Raw genomic sequence first — 23,001 nt, forward strand, 5'->3', positions numbered from 1 at the left:
AAAGCTCTCCACTAGGACAGTCCCTTTCAACAGCCACAGTATTTTGAAAGACATTCACCTCCAGATTGTGCAGATCTCTGGGATGTGCAATGCAAGGAGGAAGCAGTTAGTATTTCAATTGTCACAGTTTTCTTGATCTGACAAAAATGTTGATTGGGATGTTGCTAAGCTGTGTGGCTGGGGTAGAAGAAGTTTTCTAGATCAAAAAATGCTTTGATTTGACCAGTCTGGAAGATAACTGATAGTGAAAGAGATGTACACAGGGGAGCAGGATGTACTCTGGAAGTAAGTAGACTCTGGACACACACATTGCGTCCCAGAAGCTTCATCCATAATTGATTGCCATTGTTTTTCTCTTTCATAGGTGTGTTTCATAGATAGAGATATGTGTGTAGAAGAGTTCTCTCTGCAGATTGAAATCATCCCCCATCTCAGACCAAACCAAACACATTTATTTTAAGCAAAATGAAAGGATTTATATGAAAAAAAAAAAAAAAAAAAAAAAAAAGCTTGGGAAGAAATAAACTTTCGCTGGCATTTTTGAGCATCTTTGCTTAAAGTTTAGTGCTGGAAATGTCATTATGAAATGAAAGACCAAAATGTTTTCTTTTGAAAATGCCCCTATGAAATGTCTGGTTACACTTTTTTTTTTGCCTATTCTTGTTTTCACTATTTTTTCAACACAAGCCACAGATTTTGATGCATCTGCAGGTTTGCCTTACCTGTGGCCCAAGGGACAAACTAGATCATCAGTAAATGGTGCTTCCACCTTCCTCCCCAGGGACTTGAAATGGAAGATGACATGTAATTATGTCAGCACTACAAGAATATGTGAAATCCTTCTTCCAGCCTTTAACAAGAGCCATGATGAAATTTTAATTGGCACATACAGCTCACCCAGAGATCTATGAACTTCAATTGTTTGTTTATATTCTATGAGCCAGTTTCCAAACTTGTGAACATGACCCAACTGGCATATCGAAAGGAAAAAAGAAAAAGGCAACAGAAAAATTGGCAGGCAATATTTATCTAAGTGTATACCTCAGGCACACACATGTGTAACTACCTAGACTGCAACTAGTTACATAGCATTTGTTATTAATTTTTCCTGTACTTTACTGGCAAGCACTGTGTTTTAATTTAAATGCCTGCAAATCTACTAAAACATATACTGGGCAACTGGCTCTAGGTGGCCCTGACTGAGCAGGGGGATTGGGACCAGGTGACCTCCAAAGGTCCCTTCTAACTTCAACCAGCCTGTGATTCTGTGAAAACACTGTATGTCAAATAAATAATTTTCAGGTCTGCTTATGGGCTCTATTTACACATCTTCGCTCCACCCGGTGCCTGCACTGTGTCTGTCCTGGCTTTCATTACTTCTACATCTCCCCATGGGGTGGTTTTGTCCTTAGACCCCTGTTGCCAGATTTACAACTGCAAATGGCACTTTTTGAAATAGGTTGCCTGTATCTTCAATGTGTTGTTTGAGCAGCTTATATAACTTACCAACACTTTAAAAAATTATTTACCAGTCTACATGTAAACTTTACCAGTTATGATCTATTGTTTTCTTGCAAAGAACAGATACAGTCATTGACTAGCACTAGGTCAATAACACATTTGATCTATCACATTCCTGGTACTTTTCAAAAAGTGTTTCTTTTACAATTCTATCAGTGTTAGAACTTAACCTATTGAGTCAATACAAGGTTGCATATATTGGTAAAATATTAATGAAATTTAAATATTTGATCCACTTTAAAATATATCTGCAGTTTTAAAAGGCTTTTTACCAGATTGTGCACTCTGCTTAAACAGCATTTTGCTGCAGTGGATTTCTTCAGCACCCATTGCAAGCACCAGACACTATGTATCTGTTGAACATATCTTCTCTGATTTCTTCTAGAGCTGTTGCTTCATATATTAAAAAGCTTGAAGTGGTTTAGAATGCATTTTACTTGGGTGCTGAAAATGTGAAAAATGTAAGATTTTACTGTATCTTGGTAAAATAGTTTACTTTTTAATTGCATTTTAAAGTATTTCAAGTGGTCAATAAACCAGTTTTCTGTGCTCTCAACAGCAGTCCCTGCTAGGGGCATTTTCCCCTCTCTATTACATGTACAGTCTTTTTGACTCAGTTTATAAAAATCAACCGCTTTTATATAAGCAGACCCTGGAGGCCTGATAAAAACAATCATCACATGGATTCCTTCAGAAAGCATGTTTGTAAGTACGGAATTTGTTAAATCTGGATGGCCTCACACATGATGTATCTTTACTGAAATATTACAGGCTCATTGGTTCCAAATAAAACAGTAAACAGTTTAGAAAACAGCAGCAGAGTCAACAATTCAAAAATAGCTAACTCTTATCCTAGGAAGGTGAAGGTCTGCAGCTAGGTATTGGCCCAGGATTTTCCTTCTGTTCTTTGTGGAGCCCTAGGGCTGCAGGAGGGACACTGCAGCCAGAGGATCTGATGAGAAAAGCTGAGGCAGGTCCCTGGGATGTGAGACAGAAGCCAACCTGTCCTACCAGTGCACAGACTGTAGAGACAGAAACAGCTGGGAGAAAGGGCAAGAAACATGATCTTGCTCAGATGAAACACGAGCTGGAAGAGACAGATAGACCCAAATTGGTGTTTGTTTGCAGGTGATACTTTATGTAAATTACTTATCTAATTCGCACATCGATTAATTATCAGACAACAAAAACTTTAATGTTCTATGCTTGTATAGACCTAGTAGCAGGATTCTTCTCTTTATCAATCAATTGCTCACCTTTACTTCCCAGATTTCCACTGCCTTCACTTTATGAGAGAGACTGGTGTGAACTAAAGGCTTCTTCCCTCTTGAAGTGAGCACCCTTCCTCCCATGTCTTGGCGAGTGTGGTCTCTGCTGAGTCACTCCATTAAGTAAGACAAGGTGGGATATTCATGATCAGGACATCAGAGACTCCCACAGCTTTGAAGTTGCTTTTGCCAAGGATCTTGCTTTCCATCAAAATTTTCATGACAAAAAATTGAATACTGAGCCCAAAATAGCTTGTGGGGTTCAACAGAGCTTTCCCATTACATGTAGTTTGATAACTGATCTGGTGTGTATGAATATAAAACTTTATAATCTGCTGCGAGACACGTTATTAATTTTTATGTTTTACTACACATAAAGCACAACCTTCCAGACACAATGGCTTCTCCTATGGTCAGAGATGTCAACTATATTCTAATTATTAATGTGTAACTACATTCTTTGTTTAAATATATTTCTTCTATATACCAGGGTCTGTGCCTCAAAAGCTCAAATAGTAAAGCACAAACACCTCCAGTCTGGAGAGCTCTCTATCAGTTATGCATTTAAGTCAATAATACTGGTTTGTATTTTTTCAAATATGGAATAAATCCAGTAGATTAAGAGATATGTGCCAGTTCTGTTCTGTTTGATGTGCTCACTTCTTAAGGTACCAGATATAAGTGAAGTAAGGCAAAGAGTCACACAAGTGCCACTTCACTGAATCTTATGTAAAAGGTAAGTTTGGGAAGGTTGGATGTCTGGGAGACACTCCAGTGCTAAAGTTCTGTTTTGTTCCAGTGCAAATATGAATTAATATAACAACCACTTTAATAAGTTAATTTACAACTTTAATAAACAAGTAATATATCCTATGACAACTTGGTCTTAAACTACAGTCATCTTTCCTCTATGATATTGAGATTGGGGTGGGAGGTGGTCACTCTTAGCTACTGACCAAATTATGGCATAGCATCTCCAACCTCAAGTACAGGAGATGAAAAATGTGATGCTGCACGTCTGGGTCTATCTGGGTGTCCCATACAACTGTGCCTGATAACAGTACTGGAGGAAGAGAAGTCCTACCAGCAGGCATGTGCCTTCTTCAGCACTTTTGATATTTGTGAGTGCTCAGTCTTCATTGGAAATTGAAGACAACATTGAGTGTGTGGGACAGCAACAAGATGAGAACTACCAAAACATGACATACCTCCTCAGGAGGCTGTAGGCCACAACTTTCTGGGCATAATTCCTCACTCCAGGCTGATGTCAGCTTCTTCACCTGCATAGTAAGCAAACCACTTCCACTTGACTAAATCTGCATTTTGCAATCTGTTGTCTCCTGGTTCACCCCTTCGATACCCCTCTAGCACCAGCATCTGATGTTGCTGGCAGTCCCCATTGCAACAGTCAAAGCTTCTCTACTGGCACTTTCACAACAGCCTGATGGCAGAAGTTTTGTTTAGCGATTTGGGGTTCTAAGTTCACCAGCTGTCACCACCTTTGCTCTCCCATAGCACTTCTCACTTCCCTAGCTACCCCAGCATTCCCATCTGTCATTGCTATACTGTTTGGCCAGGCACCTTGTTTGGCCAGGCACCAGGTCCTTGGGCAGGCTGTATATATGCCTTAACTGTAGGACATGTCCTTCCTTTCAGGATACATCTTCTTCCTTTCATTTGCTTCAGAAATTTTCTTACTTCTTCCTATCAGTCTCAGTTCCCAGTAAGAGGAACTCTGTAATCTGTTAAATTCTTCCTGACATTAGTACTTTTTAAAAATCAAAAATATTTTAATCACATCATCTTTTCCAGCTTTCATAGCAACCACAGGTCTGGATTTTTAATTATTTCTTTTCAGCCTGCCATTCTGAATCTCACAAATTATCTGCTCTGATAAATGTTATGTTTAGGCATCTTTGCAGTCATTCCTTGAGCCACAGAACTAGTGAGAAGCAGCTGCTTGTAAACTGTCATTGTAATTAGCTGCAGGAAATTAAACTGGAGCTGCCACATAATCAGACCTCAAAGGCTTGAAGGCTCAGTTTCCTTGTGTATTGTGTTCATCACATCATAATGATTATTTACTCCTATCACAGCCAAATTGTCACTGCTCTCCCTGATTGCTCTTCAGCTTGTTTCTTCGTATTGTCTGGAGTTAGCTCTGATTCTAAGCCCGGCAGCATCTCTGCAGACACTGTTGAGCAGCAGTCCTGGGCTGTTCACCCTCTCCCAGAGACCGCCCCTCCTCCACGTGTGTATCAGACACTCTCTGAGGCTGAGAGTTCTGTCTACTCAGATGCCAAAAATCTTGTTTGATTTTACCGTGTTCCACATGGGTCCTTTACAGTGTCACAGTTTCCCTGCCTGGAGGACCATAGGTTTGGCAGAAAACAGCATTATTTGCTAGGAGTTCGTGCTTGCTCGAATGTGGAGAGCTGACCCTATGTGATGAGTACCCCTGACCACAGACACCACATGGACCACATCAACAGCAAAGATGATGAGGTTGACCAAGTGCTTCTGGCTTCGTCTCCTCCTTTGTGTTTAAGGGGTGGCTCTGTGTAATGCAGTCTGCCCTCCTGCAGAGTCCTCTCTTCAGGCAGACAGTGCAGCTTAGCAAAAAGGTTGATAAACATCACCTAGAATAACTAAAGAAAGCAACAACAAAAAATTGCACTAGGGCTAATTCTTCAGCTTTTTCCTGCCTCCTTTGTCTCACAACACCATCTCCGGCAAGTAGTCAGAGTTCAGGGGTAAAAGGAGGCAAATGTCATTGCCACATAAAGCTGCCAGTATGTGGTTTAAGCACACTCACATCTGAATTTCATGGACATAATGAATAGACGACTGGGACTCAGGATGTTTAAATTTTTCACAGCATGACTTCCACTTTGCTGTGTAGCTTTGGAAAAGTCATGTCAACTCCATGTACTTCAATTTCTTCTTTGTGAAACAAAAGTGACAGTAATGGCTGCTTGTTCAAAGAAAGGGAGTAATGGGGTCATCATTATTATTTATTACTTAATGACAAAACGTCAAAGATTCAGGCAAGAAATATGAAAGTCCAAAGAAAGGCTAAAATATAAAACTTTTTTTTTTTTTTTTCTCTAAATCTTGTTATTTCCAGACCAATCCCCTGCTTTAGGTGGTTTGACGTTTTGGTATTAACATTCTTCCAGTAGCATCCCTAAAGGCAAGAAGGAGGAGGTTGGTTGGTAATAACTCAGGGTTACAGCTATGGGGAGTAGTAAGACAGCAGGAAAGATATAGCACAAATATTTTTTTATTTGTACTTTATAAGGAATAATTAATGCACCTAAAGGCTTAAGCTTTGAGGTTTTGTGGAGATAGACAAAAGTCTTAGAGGTGTCACTGCAGATATATTGGCTGCTGCATACTCTGAACACTGCAAAGTAGGACACTTAGCTCTGATCACTAGAATAGTGGTATAGAATGAGAAGGAGCAGCAAGGAGCTGTGCAGCCTAGATGATTTTCCCCCTTTTTAAACATTTGAGTATCACTGAACTCCAAATTCCACAACACAAAAAAAAATCACTTCATTAATTCTCAGCCAACACATTAAGTTGCATTGTAGTTGCTTTGAAACTCACAGTCAGAGATGTTGTTTTCCACCTCCCCTCTCTACAACCTGAGGGTTAACTTGTGCACTGGAAGAGTATTCTGTGCTTTGAAGCCCAGCTGGGTGAAGGCACCTCCTGTGTCATGCTGTGAGTTAAGAACTGCTCAGGCAGATGTCTGTGCCTAGTGCCAGAAATATGTTGGCTGGTTTCAGGACACCTAGTTCAATGTTTGGAAGCAGTGCATGAACCTGCAGAGGGCTGCAGACTCCTGAAGAATCTGGAGAGCAGGAAGTATCAAGGATGGGATTCACTCAAGTGTACTGAGGGAACTGGCAGAAGTGCTCACCAAGCCACTTTCAATCACTTATCAGCAGTCTGGCTAACCAGGGAGGTCCCAGTTGGCTGAAGGTTAGCAAATATGACATCCATCTACAAGAAGGGCTGGAAGGAGGATTCAGGGAACTACAGGCTTGTCAGCCTGACCCTCAGTGCCAAGGAGGGTTATGGAGCAGCTCATCTTGAGGGCCATCACATGGCATGTATAGGACAAACAGGTCTGCTTGACAAACCTGATCTCCTTCTATGACAGGATGACCCACTTAGGGGATAAGGAAAAAGCTGTGGATGTTGTTTACCTGGAATTTGATAAAGCTTTTGCCACCATTTCCACAGCATTCTCCTGGAGAAACTAGCTGCTCACGGCTTGGATGGGTGTACTGTTTGCTAAGTAAAAAAAACTGACTGGATTGCCAGGCCCAAAGAGTTGTGGTGAATGGAGTTAAACCCAGTTGGTGACTGGTCACAAGTGGTGTTTCCCAGGGCTCAGTACTGGGCCCAGTTCTGTTTAATATCTTTATCAATGATCTGAGCAAGGGGATCAAGTGCACCCTCATTAAGTTTGCAGACAACACCAAGTTGGGCAAGGGGTGTTGATCTGCTTGAGGGTAGGAAGGATCTACAGAAGGATCTGTAACTGCTGGATTAACGGGCTGAGGCCAACTGTATGAGATTCAACAAGGCTCAGCACCAGGTCTGGCACTTGGGTCACAACAACCCCAGGCAAGGCTACAGGCCTGGGGAAGAGTGGCTGGAAAGCTGCCTGGTGGGAAAGGACCTGGGGGTGTTGATTGATAGCCAGCTGAATATGAGCCAGCAGTGTGCCCAGGTGGCCAAGAAGGTCAAAAGTATCCTGGCTTGCATCAGAAATAGCATGGCCAGCAGGGACAGGGAAGGGATTGTCCCCCTGTCCTCATCTCTGGTGAGGCTGCACCTCAAATTCTGTGTTCAGTTTTGGGCCCCTTGCTACGAGAAAGAAATTGAGGGGCTGGAGTTTGTCCAGAGAAGGGCAACGGAGCTGGTGAAGGGTCTGGAGAACAAGTCTTACACGGAGTGGCTGAGGGAACTGGGGGTGTTTAGAGAAAAAGGAGGCTGAGGGGTGACCTTATTGCTCTCTACAATCCGTTTCACGTGAAACATGGGTGTTGGTTTCTTTTCCACAGTAGCAAGTGATAGGACAAGAGGAAATAGCCTCAAATTGTGCCAGGGGAGATTTAGATTGAATATTAGGAAAAAATTCTTCACCAAAAGGGTTATCCAGCATTGGAACAGGCTGCCCAGGGAAGTGGTTGTGAAACCATCCCTGGAGGTATTTTAAAGATGTGTAGATGTGGTGCTCAGGGCCATGGCTTAGTGGCGGGCTTGGCAGTGTTAGGTTAATGGTTGGAATGATGATCTTAAGGGTCTCTTCCAATGGAAATGATTCTCTGATTCTGAGGAGACACCTGGTCATACATCAGTCATCCCAACTCATACATCAGTTATGTCAGTACTTGTTTAAGCAGAAAGAAGCCCTGGTCTCTGAGTTGGGAGGGAATCGTGGTATCCTCCAACCAATACCTCAGTCTTGGGGTCTGGAGAGGCCCAGAGACCACAGTTTGAAAAGGCTTGAATATCAAGAACCTTAGGATGTGCTACAGCACATCAACCCCTCAGTACTGAGGCAACCTGTTGGAGGCCCCTTCACCTTTTGCAGTACAGGGAGCCTTGCAACCTGAAACAGCACCTGTTAATTATCCTCCTGGGACAATTAGGCACATGGGACAGGCAGTGAGAAGCTCAGATGTGGTGCACTGCCCCTGCAAACCACAGAGCAGCCTGTTGAGTGATACAGATATGGGACAGAAGAAGGTCTTGAGTGAATGGGATGAGTAATGAGACACGTGCAAGGACAATGTTGTGAGTAGTAACATGGGTCTAGAAGGGACAGCTATATTGTCAAGACTTTCCTGTATTAATGTGATGGTGAATTATGCAAGAGGTTGCCTAATGACAGACCAACAGATGAAAGAGATAGGGAATGAGCTACCAATAAAATGCAAAACTGAAACAGTCTGAGCGAAAGAAGTACTAGTGAGAGGGAGATAAGGGGGAAAAGGACCCTGTGAAGTCTGACAGAGGAAAATAGAGATATACTAGATGACAGATACTAAATGTAAGGTACAGAGCAGAGAGATCAAAGAGCCACAAGAAACCAGGACCAATTGTGATCAAGAAACAGGAAGCCAGCAGCTTCCAGATAGAAGAGAAAAGCAGCACAGAGCTAAGATAAGACGATGCCCAGATAAAATTCCATGGGAGAGACAGAGATCTGGGAGTGAGCAGGAGATAAGATTCTGGTATTGGTAAAACATGATGTTTTAGTTTATGTCTGGAAGAAAGAGGCTGGAGCTTCATGTGAAAAAGAATGTATTTTCTTGAGTGAGGCAGCTTTGGGGTGTGAAGTGTTTTTTTCCCTTTTTTCAGTCATGTGACCTTTGAAAGCAATAAATAGCAGAAGAAAGTGAAGACCCAAAGTGACAGAGAGGAGGAAGGAAGAATGGAGTTAAGGTGCATCAATACCAGGGAGAGTGGAAGAGAACAAGTGCAAAACAAGAAAAAAAATAACCTCCACTTCTCTGAGGAGAGAAGAGTTGAATAGAGGAAGGAAATAGGAAAGACAGGAGATCAGAAGAGATGGGTGAACTTTATTTGAAAAAGGTATCACAGGAGATCAACTGATCAATCATTGACTGATCTGTCTACCTGTCTATCTGTATATCTGCCCATTTATCTGGTAGTGTGGGTATGGTCAGAATTTTATGCCCCTTGGAGCATATTAAACATGGAGATCTCCAGCACCTAAGGTGTCCAGGAAAGCAAACTGGGGCTACTGGTGCAGCTCTGCAGAAAGAGAAGCAGTCCTATAAAGGCTGGAGTGAAAGCCAGCATACAAAGAGCAGCAGTTGTAGATAAGGTTGATGGAGGCTGGTGGAAATGAAGGAAATGGGTTTGTGGAGAGGACTTATGGAATTGAACTTTCCCAGGAACAAGAATGGATGTTGCAGGGTAACAAAGCAGACATAGTGTTTAGAGGGAAAGGGTGGAGGAGTGTGAAGCGGGAAATAGAAGCTGAAGAAACTCAGGGAATGACCACCATGAGTTGCATCTGCAATTCAGGTGGGAGAAGAGGTGGCTGGATGAGAAGATGTCATAGGATGACACTAAGTGAAGCATGGTGGGAGAGAAAGCAGGAAGAAATAGGGAGGTCAAAAGGATAATTATTTACTGGAGGCTGAGTTGTGGGAAGTGACTCTGAAATGAGACAATGAGATAGAGGAGTGTGTATGGTCGAGGCAGGAACTGAGGGGCCTGGAGAAAGGATGAAGAAATGATTGTGTGTGGCCAAGGGTAGCTCAGAGGGTAAGGTGGAGTGATGTTTTTGCTGGGTGAGAAACAGGTAGGTGAGTTAGTTAAAAAAACATACAGAACAAAACCAGCAGAGGTGGTATCTGTGCAAGGAGAGCATTTACTCTGATGAGAGCATCATTGTGCTGGAGCCATTGCCTAGAGTCAGTACTTCAGTGGTTACTTCTGTGATAGTTTCACACATGGGTGTTAGAGAGGATTTATTATCTTACTTCACTGCTGTAACCACCTTGCTTTTACTACGAGCTTGTGCCAAAGTTATTTCTCTAGGCCTTCTTTCCTGTACAAGTCAGTAGAGGCTATGCTTGCTTTCTTTTAAGATTTTAGAAGATACAGATCATTCCCCAGATTTCAATGTTGCTGTTCTAGATAACAACATCTATAAGCACTGCAGAACAATTTTTATGCAAGAAATTCAAAACACTGTTTTGTTATAGTTGATAGGTAAATTTCCTGTTAACTCTGAGGCAAGAAATTGCAGAACACAGGAACTGGTAGAAGAAAAAACAACGTAAATAAAAAAGTGCTACGGATTATTAGGGAATTTGTATTATTAGAAAAGAAATAGTCACTCAGAATTATGTTACCCTCAGTGAGGCTACATCTTAAATATGTTGTTTGGTTCTCTTTGTCCCACCTGGAGAGGACAAAGAACTAGGTCAGGCACATAGCAGGAGGATTTGGGGATCAGAACTGCTCATCCTGAACAACAAATGATTGGGCAGGAGGGAAGGAACACAACAGTGAGCTGTCAGATTGTGGGTTGACTACAGAAGGCAAGTACCTGTCTCTTCACATCCAAGAACTAAGACAAGTTAACCTGGAGAGGTACAAATTAGTAGGAAGCAGAAGGAGATGCTTCATATCATCTCACTGTGCTGTGCAGCTGTTTCCTACATAATGTTAAGGGAAATTTATATGAGTTCCCAAATCAGCTCATGGGAGAAAAAAAAAAAACAAACTGTTTAAATACAAAAACCTGCTGCTTAAATAAAATACACTATTTGGTAAGCGTCTCTAAGCAGGGATCACCAGGGCTCAAAGTGTAATCTAGGGAGGAATCACAATATATTTCATTACAAAGCTTTCTTCTCCCACCCTTCCCTAATAAAATGGTACTTACTGGTCACTGTCCGTGCCAGGATACTGGACTATATGGACTTTTGGTCTAACCCAAATTTTTACTCTTCATAGACTTGGGAAGTAAGAAATTAATTTATTTCAGCAACAGAGAAGACAACAAAGGATAAAAAAAGGCACTGACTACACATCTTCCTTCAATATATGTAAGCACCACAGCAATCAGGCAGTTATTTACACTCTTAAGCATACAACTGTGACCCATTTGTGGACATTTTCATGATAATATGAGCCAACATGAAAGATTCCTGAGAACTGTGAGCAGTGCTAAGAGGGAGTCCCGAGTTGACTCCCACATTTCCACATTAACCACAGCACCATCCAGCAACTTTTCTCCCTTCCCAGAAGGTGAAAGGGCTGTGAGAAGAGCCCCTGCAGCCTGCACCTGTGAGCAGAGAGCCATGACTGTCACCGTGTTTGAGAAGTCAGCTTAAAGACATCTAAGCAGCTGATATACAGTCCTAGTCTCTCTGAGCAAATAAGCGGAGACAAATGATACAGTCTTAAGGCATTTGCTAAGTGTACAAAAAAAGTCATAGCTCTGTAAATAAAAAGACTTAACTTATGCTGTAGCTTCAGGAGACTGAGTGTTTGGTTTTCTACTTTATAAAAACATGAAGTCAAAGTAAAGTTGGAGCTAGATGTTCTCATCCTCTGCTTTCAGGAACTAGTGAAAAAAACAGTGCAAACAGAGCATGCAGCATTAACCAGTGAGGCTGGGCTGTTTGTCCCTACAATAAATATTTCACTAGTGCATGTTTGTAATTTTTTTTTTCATTTGTATATGGACTGAGACAGTAATTTATACAACTAGATTCTCTGAGGAAGAAATATGACATTAGTATTTTTGTGGTTTAAGTCAAGATAGAAAATCCTGACTGCTGAAACTTCACTTGTGTGTGAGCTTAGTTCAATGTAAGGTGTGCAAATAGTATTCCTTGGGCCACTTTTTCTTGACCTTCAGTTCAGAAACTGCCATTGTATTTAATGAAATCAGGTGAGAGAAATGGTAGTTGGCACCAGTGCAGGAAACCAGTAAAGATTACAAGAGCTAAGTTAAACTAATTGCTTCAACTTTGAACATAGGTTTGCTCTTAAGGGCCTCATGAAAGACATTTATCACAATGACGTGTGAAGGCTCAAAACCACTTTCAGCTGATTCAGCTTGTAGAATAAGTTTAACTTTTTCATTTGACCACAGCAGTAATGACTGCTACTACTCAATAGTCTTGTGTGAAGCCTTCCATGGGAAGTGCAAATCATCATCATCATCTCTGAACTCATTATGTGGTCCCTCTCCAAACTTGGTACCCTGTCATCTACCTGACAGGTAGAGATACTGGGTGCTTTGGTGCTTCCAAGGATTGTGGCTCCCCGTGATATACTAGCATCACTTCTTCTAGCTGCCCTACTCCTTGAGCAAGGCATCTTGTGCTGCACCACCACTGCTCTGCCCTAGAAGAATGCTTTAAGTGCAAGACTTTTCCCTGAAATCTTATCAAAGATTTCAAATTAGGGTTAAGCAGTAATGTTTGAAGTAAGGTATGTGATGAGGCTACAGATGTGGAATTGTCCTCTGCTGACCGTATGACAAGGTCATACACAAAGAAAATGATGTAGTTAGAAATGTCACATGGCACATAACAGGGCATGGATTGTCATCTCTTCTTGCCTTGTACTGTTCCAAGTTGGGTTGCATTGAGGCACTGTAGACTGATTATGAGCAAGAATTAGTCAATTCTTGCAATAAAGCCAGATTATAGAAAGCAAGTGGCTTTCAGTTTTGTGGCTGAGCTGATGGATTTCTATGCTGTTGGTCTGTGCCTGCACATGGTCCATGCCCAGTCCTGGTAATACACCTTGCAATTTTCAACCAACACAGCTGCAGTTTTCTGAAGACATCCTAGTCTGAAGCCCTCTAAGGCAAAAAGGGAGGCACACTGACATCTGGTGTAAAAGACTCAAAGATGCACTCCCAAAACTGCATTGTAAAATGCAGAAATGGTTTTGAACTGCAGGAGGGTGAAGGGGCACTGGCAAATAATCCTAAAGTTTATCCTCAGGCAGCAATTTGCTTAAAGAGAAAAATACGTGGAAAAGCTAAGCCTGATATAACATCATCTCCTGTATTTTAAAAATAAACACCTAGAAGCAGTTTACCCTGTGTCCAGGAGAACTTGTAGATTCATTTTCAGTGCTATTTTTTCCGATACTGATTAGACTGCTTGTTTCTCTGCTTCTCTCCATAACTGGTCTTTTGACCATGCTTTTGTCAAGCACCTGGTGTGTTTCTTGTCAGTAACCAGAATCGAGCTGGAGCCTCTCAATCTGGACTCTTTGGATCTCCAGTGTAAACCAGATCGGCACACATCAGGTATAAATGTTTGCAATCATAACAAGTCAGCCGAGTTCACCCATGGGGCAGAAGCAGAAGAGTGCAAGGGCTTGCTGGGATATGTCCTGTTTTAACCACAAAACCCAAGCAAATCTGAGTTTATGAGGGCCTTTGACACATTCTTGAAACTCACATTTTTTACTGCTTTGTGTTTTGCATCCAGCAGTGGAAATCCCCATACAGCCAGGGAAAAGCGCACAGACAGGGACTTGCCTGGTGCTCCTCCCCTCAAACTCCTGCCATGGCCCATATAGCTGCAAGACCTTCTGCCACCAAAGGCTAATTCTGTGGCTCCAGCAGTGCTTGGAGTAACAACAGTCTCCCAACAGTCTAAAAATGCTTCAGAGTTACACAAACTTCTGACATCCTCAGCATTAGAATTTGCAACTTGACTGTGTAGCCTGAGAGGAATTACCATAATTTGCTTCTTTTTTTTTTTTTTTTTTTTTTTTTTTTTTAAATTTAAATGCTTCTAGAAGGATTGTAAAGAAAATACCTTTCATGGCTTTTTTCAAATTCATGTGAGAGAGAAGGACCCACAACAGCAAGGCACAAAAAAAAAGCTTCATCTGAACTTCAGATAAGTTAGGAGTTGCAATTTAAAATGAGCCTTTAGCTTCTTGGACATAAGCCCCTGTGCAAAATCCTCAACTGTGAAGAGGGGAAGAGGTCTTCATTTGCCAACTCAAGACTGATATAAAGTTTTCTCTTACAAATAGGAAATAATTAAAAGTTCTTGGACTCTGTTAAGTTTTACTAACCTACTGACTACTGGGTTTGTATCAGATGTGAGTTAAGAGATGCACTTCATGAAGGCCTAGAGGGCACTTCCTTCAAAGGAGGAATTAATTACTAGGCACTGCAATGAAGGACACTGCAGAGTCCAGACTATATAAGTACCGTAGGGCAGTGTTTTGTGTCTCTCAGGCAAGCTGCTGCTAAGACTGATTTCAATTTTATCAAAGCAAGAGCAGTGTTGGGGGTCTAGACACTCCCAAGACTTTCTTATTTGGGAACTATGGGACAGTACAAATGTGCATATGAGAAAAACTTGCAGATATGCCATTTTGTAAGGTAGATCTACACAAAAGGTACATCTACACAAACATTTCATCTTGGGTGGTAAAGTATTGGTTTTATGTCAAAAGGGTCAGTCCCAAATAGTTCTAACAGGTTGCAAGGCTTTCCAGGCTCATGGGTTACATTAAACATCCACCTACAATGTATGCGGGTTGCAGGAAGTCCCTGTCTGAAATAAAAAAAATACAAGATTTTCTTCAAATGGGGCTTTTATTGTACAGATCACTGCGGACTACACAGTCTTACACCTGAAACAGGTATGCCTGAAATGCTGCATTTTTCTGCAAGTTGCATGACAGTCCAAAATCAATAAAATCAATAATCAAAATATAGTATACAGTAGCAAAAGTTAACACTTAACTTCAACAGAATAAGATAAATGCAGGGTGGTATCCGCAGCCAGGAAAACAGATGCCTAGTCCTGAAATACTCTGTGTAAGACCCTCATTTGGCCATTACTGGTTATGCGCCTCTGTAATCTGACTGCAGAAGTGCAATGGCCCTGTGGAAGCAGCCCCCTTGCACAACAGTCAGAAAAAAAGATTCGGCTAAGTCCGGGCTGGCACCATTTGACGCAGCACAGTCTGCATGCACTGCAGTGTTCGAGTCTGTTGCAAACAAAACCTATGCTGGTTAGTGTTTTTCTTTGAGTTGCAGAGGTCAGCTCGTGTTCCCCAAGCTCCTGTTGGGTCTTCGTCCTGTTGATGGGGTCTTCAATTCATAATCTGCCTGGCAAGGGACTTGGGAAGGGGCTATACACATCCTACCCATGGCACAGGCCCAGGAACAGCAACACGGGCAAGATGTTTGTGTATGCCCAAACCACTCCACAGCTGCACCTCAAACAAAGTGTCTCCACAGCTGGACATTTCCTGGCTCTGAAAGACCATTTCTAAGCAGGGTTACCAGTCACCAGTGCCTTTCTCAGAAAAGTCCAGCTTTCAAAGCAGAGAAGGAATCCACCCCACCTCCCACCCACAGTGACAGCAGGCAGGGCTGCAGCCTGCATAGCACTAATTCACAGCACTCCAGCACTTGACTTTTGAAAACTGCTCAGAACTGCTCTCAAACAATTCATGCAAATCCACCCTAACATGTCCCACCCCCTCCTCAAGTGGGAGGAATTTTAATAGTTTGTTCTGCTTCTTGGGCATTTAGTATTTCTTTGCAACATTGCTCAGCAGTCACTGTACCTCTTCCCTGAAGCTGGAGCTGCCTCAGTGCACGTAATCTTGACTGCAGTGCAATCAAGAGCATGCCCCTCACAGTTCTCCAGTCACTTAACCACTGAATAGCTCCGAAATTCTGCCTTCAACAAGACAGTTAGTCCACGCCTGAAGGCAGGGAGGACCCAGCACTAATGCAGTGCAGGTGCTCTGAGGAACAGCATCCAGATCAAAATCTGATCCAAGGCAATGGTGTGCACACAGCTTCCAATTTCCACTTAGACTTAATATCTGCAGTAAGTAGAACCTGGGATTCTCCTAACATACTGTCCAGTTTACCATACAGAAAACTTAGTATTTATCTGGAGATTTCAGCATCATGTTGCTGATCAGGGAAACAGCAGACGATGCAGACTGTATTGACATAATTTTATTTACAATTAACAGGAACTTCTGAGGAACAGCTTGAGGCACAAAGCACATCTACGCCCAAAAGTGGTCTGAAATCAAATCTCTCCGATTTCCTTGCAGCTTGATTTCCACTTCTGAGGTACGTGAGAGTGTCAAAGGCTTAATTGCACAGTGGAATCCAAGCGGATTTTTAAATTATTTTGGTTGCAAAAGTCTAGCACAGGTATTCTTGTGCAGAACGGAGTAAAACACCCTGCCCTTTACATGCAAATGTTGCAAACTGCAAGATTGCCACCCTGCCCATCCACTCTGGTCCTTCCAGTGTTGTTTTTCTGAGTGCTGGCACTACACCAGTACAGCAAGTGTCATGGCTTGTACAGAAACTCCCCATCTTGGGTTTCAAAGTTGTATCAAAGTCCTCTACAAGTGAAAATTATTTTTGTTAGCAAGTTGCAATTAAATGCACATGGAGAATTGTCAAGTATTCACTAAACTGCACCATCATCTGAAACAGCATTCTGACATTTTTTAAACAGATTTAGGCTACTTCGGGCAAGATGTGAAGACTGGACTGTGAAAACAAGCTTCCACCTGGAACTTTTTCAGTGTCTTACCTTTCTTCTCCTCTTCTGAGAAGAGTGTGCACACCTCTGCAACTACTTACCACATCAGTGTACAAATACACCAAGGAGCTGCAGGATGCCATTCTGCAGGTGGCTGCAAAACCTAAATTTTTACAAGTGTTCAAAACCAGACAAATTCTTAGAAGGAAGCTCCACTGAGGTTTATGAGGGGTGAGGGTAATGCCATTACCTCCAGAGTCGAACATTGCTGGGAAGCTGGGCTCGTGTTCTACAGAACTGCAACACCCTCTTCTCTGAGCTCTGCTTCTATAGCAGCATCCCACGCTGGTCACTTCTGAAGACAGGTGTTGGATTAGACAGGATTTTGGTAAGGCTGATTTTGACTGTTAGAAAACCTGCCAGCATGCGTGATAACTCAAATATTCAAAATAGAACAATTTATTAATAACAACATTTCACAACAGTGTTTTCTCTTCAACTAAGCTTCAAGATGCATGTGGAACTTGCAGGTAAAGGACCGACTGGGTGTAGAAGACTTACAGATCATTTAAAGCATGCCCATTTCACAGCAGCTACTCTCAGACTGATCACGGTCAGCTTCCCCACTTCTTTAAAAACAAAAATACTTAACTACAAGTGCTTCTTAAATTGATTTCCTATCAAAATGAAATTTTAGGGACTGTATTCACCTGGATATCATGCAAAGATCTGAAAAGAGTAGGTACAAGTAGATTACACCCAAGTGATATGACTGCAAATTCAAGCTGCATTAAGCTGGTACCAGCAAAGCAGTACACATGCATATGGCACCTCAGGTCTTCTTTGATGATACTGCATTCAAAAGGAGTGGGGCTTTAGTAGGAGTAAAAGCAACTAGGTAAAGACAATTCCATGCTCAATGTGTCTCTGTACAGTTTATTTTACAGGAGATGAGACGAGCACTGTGGTGCATATAAACTTGCAGAACAATATAGGAAAATACAGTTTAACCATATGAAATTGTTTTACAGTAAGACAGAAAAATCATGTATAGGAAATGCCTTCAAGACTGAAGGACAAGATCCACAGCTGACAAAGTAGCTTCCACAGAACTCTGCCAGTTTAACCGAGCTGAAGATCTGCCCCTTAAATCTTTTCTGCATTCAACTTCTTAAGTTCAGAAAGTGACTCCTTCATGTATCCTTATGGAACAAAAGCCATCCTATAATTTGCACAATGATCCAAGATTTACTAGTTACCCAAACAGAGGCTGCATGATACATTATTAGAGGGGTCTATTCAGCCAAAATTTAAGGGAAGTTATAAAATTTTGGTTAAACATCTTTAAAAATAAATCGTTAGTAATGGCAAAAGACAACTTTCCTAGAAATTTAGAAGTATTTAGCAAAAGTTACACAAAAAGGACCAAATAAGCAACTGTGTTTTAGTAGAAAACTGTTTTAGTGTATGACTGGTGATCTGGCCCACCTTTGAAGCCCTGCTTAGAATGTCTGCAAAACTGTTTGGTGGATTTTTCATATTATCTTGGGCTGCTGAAAGAAATGAAACCACCTAAGAAGGAGAAGAAAAATATTTGTCCAGTACTAGTACCTGCTTTATTCATAGTGGATAGAGGTTACTGTCCCTGAAGAGTGTGTTTGACCTGATGGAGTAAAAGAGTAGTAAACGGACACCCAAATTCCTTAGGCTATTCTGAAAATCTCAACTATCACATCAAAAATCTCCAAAGGAACAAGGACTTTCAGGTTAAGCATTCCCAAATTGAAATGACTAAGATTGTCATGTCATGCAGATGCAAGATCCCCAGAATCACTATTCAGCTTTAGACTTCTAGTACCAGAAAATTTCTTCTCAGCAACTGCTTTAAAAAAAAGAGTTAAGGGTTTGTTTTTTATATTTTAAACAATACAGGCCCACTTAGGCCCTCAACTATTTTTATGCAGAATTCCCTGCTTATTCTACTGAGAGCCCTGATTCTACTGAAGGATGTGTCAGATTAGGTTAGCCACACCCCTTCAATGCAGCTGCTTTTAAGAATAACATTTTGGACTCCATTTTCAGCATTAAGAATTCAGAATGACTGTGCTGGACAGTAAATGATCAGTGAGGCAAAGGCAGGTCTACTGGATATGTGGATGTCCTAAAAGAGTGCACAGAGGAGAGCAAGGAAGGAGGGTTGAGAATCCTGCAGAGATCTGTGTGTACTGGCTGCTCCTGAGTTTTGGAAATTTGTAGGGTAAACCTGTGTATTTTACATGCTTGTAGCAGATACAATCTAAAAAGGCACTTTGAGGGGAACTACTAGCAGAATTTTAGTAGGGTTGTGATACAAGCCATTACTCTGTTACTTGTTAAATCAGTAGCCCTGAAAGACTGCATATATTCAAAATTACAGTCTTGTCCACTCACTGAACCTGAATACAGCAGCTGAAAAGCTTTTGTTCTGAATATCCACTGAGTTTGTCTATTACGACGCACCTGAAATAGTTCAACTTAATGTAAGTTGAGGGAATTAAATTTGAATGTTTCAAATTTAAATATTTTTTCTGTAATTATTATGCAGTTAACCTAAGACTTTTTATTGGCCTATGAAAGATTTTATCCATGTAAAATTCTTAGAATCAGATGCATCATTAGGCACAAAAGGTTTTTGCCTTGAGGAACGTATGGGATTAGAAATTTAAGTCAAATTGTGCTATGTGTTGGTCCCTTCAGAAAAAATGTCCAGGAAGATAAAATAAACTGCAACTAGCACAAAAAGGAGTCATTGCACTTCCAAACCTGGTGGCTAGTAAGAAAATCCCAAACCAAAGATAACCCCTCCAAAAAGCATGCACCTACCACTCTCCGAAAATATCCAAAAGCATGAAGTTTGGTCAGCACATTAAAGCAACAGAGCCTTTCTATGAAAATTCAAAATTAAAGACAAGATCCTGAAGACTGGCATAACTCAGTGATGGAGGGCTGGCTACAGTAACAATGGAGAGGAAAAAGTAAGAGTTGAAAGATGCACATTTATATGAATAAAATCTACTCTAAGACAAAACAATGAGTATTATTTATACAATAGTGCTTCTCAGGAAAATACAAGGATTTACTGACAGGAAAGACTTCATCACCATTATGCAAGAGAAAGACTGTGTGCTCCAAGCTCTTGGAGAATACCTACATGCCAGCCTGACACGTCTCTGCTTGACTCACGGTCAGTACAGTGCAAGGGCACAGGGCATCACAGCACTGCCAAACGCTCTCTGTAGTCACCAGTGTGGCATTGCCACACACCGGTCTCCCACTGGCACAACCAGGAGCTAGTTGGAGACCCTCATTATCAGGCAATAGCTACAAGGTAACATTTCATTACTGATTTTCACGTGCTAAGCAGAATTCAGAGCATGATGAACCTGTTGCTGGACCCATCAGGGTCTGAGGGAGACGAGTGCCTCATGTTGAGCAGCTAAATATTTTCCTGCCCCATGTGTCCATTTCTAATTTGAATCTCTCTGTGACTACTGTCCACCTGATTAATTTAGATGTGACCAGCAGAGTCCCTGGGTAAAATGTCAGTGTCAGGAGCCTCTGCTGTGCAAAGGCTGCCAGCCAATCCCTACCACGGCAGGGAGGAATGCCCACACAGCCACCACTATTCACAGCAACGCCTCGGCAAACTCTGCGACCTCATTCTCTATTTCAACGCATGCTGGGTAGCAAAAAGCCTACAGACTTTCCAAAAAGATCTGTGATCAGGAAAGTTCATTACTTTGAAAACTGCCTTTTTGACACTGTCTTTTGAAGTTTTGCAAAGCAGAAGTGTAGGGGACACCAGGACTGCCTCCAGGACACCAGACTCCGACTGCCATCTCTGGGAACAGATCCAGCAGGCTGCACTAGTGCAAAAGAGTACACTAGCTACTATAAAATAGGAAGTATGTTTTCAATTCAGAAGGAAGCAATCAACTGATCACACCAAGAAGTCACATCTACTCATTCCAGGGGGACCTTCAAGGTGCTGGTCTGGATTTCATAAGGTGCTTGATAGTGAAGGGCCCACCTGGGTAAGCAGTGCTTTTTTTCTCCCTGTGTGTGACTGAAGAAATAGATGGGCATTTTTCATTTCGTTTTGGATTTGGGTTTTTACAGCTGCATCAGAAGTTGAGCTGCAGGCGCATGGTCTAAAGCTGTGCTCCTACCACAGCCTGACACATCGCCACTCGTGGAGCTGCTGGGAACTGCATGTACATTAAGTATCAGAGGTTCTCGCTTCTTAATGTTTATCTTATATATGTACTCAATGACTAAGGAAAAGAGGCTTGTTCATTTCTATTTGCTAGCCTGATTTTCAAAGTCTCTTATTACCTACACACTCCCTGTTGTGTTCCAAGAAATCTGAGTGCTGAGCACTTCCAAAGAGCAGGTGAAAAGAGAAGTGCACATTTCTACATACAGAGTCTAACCTGCAACAAATATTTAAATAATGTCATTAAAAACAAGGGCAAATTTAAAGAGGTTCTGAGAAGGTCTGAGAAATTATGACTGCTGCTGAGTGTGTAAAAGTTTCCTGTGAATGCTTCACAGAAATTTCCTGTTAGAAAAAAACAGAAAAAAAAAAAAACAAACAAAAAAGAGGTGATCTGTACACAGTTCACTGTCACAAGACAGCTACATACACTGACATTACAGCATGGGGCTGTCAGTTAAACAAAAAGCAACTAATTCTGCATCATGAAACTGCGCAGATGCATAAAGGGTAAAGAGAAGCAGAGCACAAGTTTGCATGCTGCCCGTTATGCAGAAAAGAAAGAACAATTTAAGTATTTACTGTAACTGTGCAATACCCCACAGCAGTTCAGGAAGGGCTGCAGAGGGGAGAAAAGTATTCTAGAAACATAACAGGGATTTCCATATGACTTTCACTGCTTTTAGGGTATTTTAACATTAAAAAAAAAAAAAAATTAAAGCTACCTCTAAAGATCCCAATGATAAATACTGAAATAACATTCCCATAATAGAACAACTGAAGTCTTTCAAAAGATGTTCAACACATAGAAGTGATGAACAAATGCAAGTTACAGATGTGAGTGGATCTGCAGCAGACTGGAAATCTGAGAATTAGGCCTTTTTGGATGTTGCTCTATGAAAGCAGTTGGAATCTTGTCAGTGATGGGAGAAAGGGCACTTGACCCACGTGGTAGAAGACTCATCGTTTTCAGCTCATTAACTCCAACAGGAATCAGCCAACAGCACCAGATCCAGAATGAGTTATGTTAGGAAATAAGCTGAAAGAACACCTTACAGAAGGACTTCCAACAAGGACTCTCTACTGAGTAAACTATGCCAGAAGATAGCTTTGAAGACAGGCAGGCTTGTATGGATGATAAGATGTTCTCATTCTGTATGGTAGCTGAGGTTACAGCTGGTGAGCACCTCATCAGCTCTGGCACCAGAGTCAGGACATAAAATGGATTTAAAGTCATAGGAAATCACAAAGCCCTTGAGCTCAGGCAAGGGCCAAAAGGCTCTGGCTGAAGCAGAGATCACCAGGGAGCCAGAGGCTTGACAGCACAAGTATGTGACAGCATCCCCTAGACATGGAGGGAGCTCTGCAGGAGTGGCAAGACTCCTGACACAGGTGGCTTCAACAAAGACCCGGGCAAGCAGAGCCACCAGGTAACAACCAGAGTCAAATTTCCATTAATTGTACCCCTTCAGGTGAAAGCAAACAGTGCTAATCGAAAGCTCATTTTCTGCAGACCTTATGACCACAGACCCATATGAAGATATAAGACAGCCTCATCACATCATAAAAGACTGATGCCTGTAGTGACTAAAACAATAAGAACCTGCATCAAGTGTGTGAGCCCACCTGCCAGATGAAACAACATGATCCTTAAGCTCATACCTATGGCGGCAAAAGACTTATTTTGCTATTCCTATTAATCAGTTATGTTGCAACATCATCATGCTTTTCACATGCTAGCTATATTAACATAACACAAAGCTTGAAGTTTCTCTGGAGAAGCAGCTGTTTAGGATGAGCTACTGCACCGAGGAAAGACTGCGTTCAACTGCATTTTTGTAGCTCAGTGGAAGATGGATAGAGCAATGTTGAAACT

The 23,001-nt window shown here is 41.7% G+C and overlaps 1 long non-coding RNA gene across 1 annotated transcript; it reads left to right on the forward strand.

Annotated features, from left to right (window-relative positions):
- Positions 1-6,511: 6,511 nt before the first annotated feature.
- LOC113486747 lies at positions 6,512-21,825 on the forward strand. Its single transcript, XR_003399651.1, has 3 exons — positions 6,512-6,522; positions 11,151-11,158; positions 20,329-21,825. It is a non-coding gene; the product is annotated as an uncharacterized LOC113486747 (long non-coding RNA).
- The last annotated feature ends 1,176 nt before the right edge of the window (positions 21,826-23,001 follow it).

Source organism: Athene cunicularia (genome assembly GCF_003259725.1).
Source record: "Athene cunicularia isolate RWA chromosome 18 unlocalized genomic scaffold, athCun1 chr18_part1, whole genome shotgun sequence".
NCBI classification, from domain to species: Eukaryota; Metazoa; Chordata; class Aves; order Strigiformes; family Strigidae; genus Athene; species Athene cunicularia.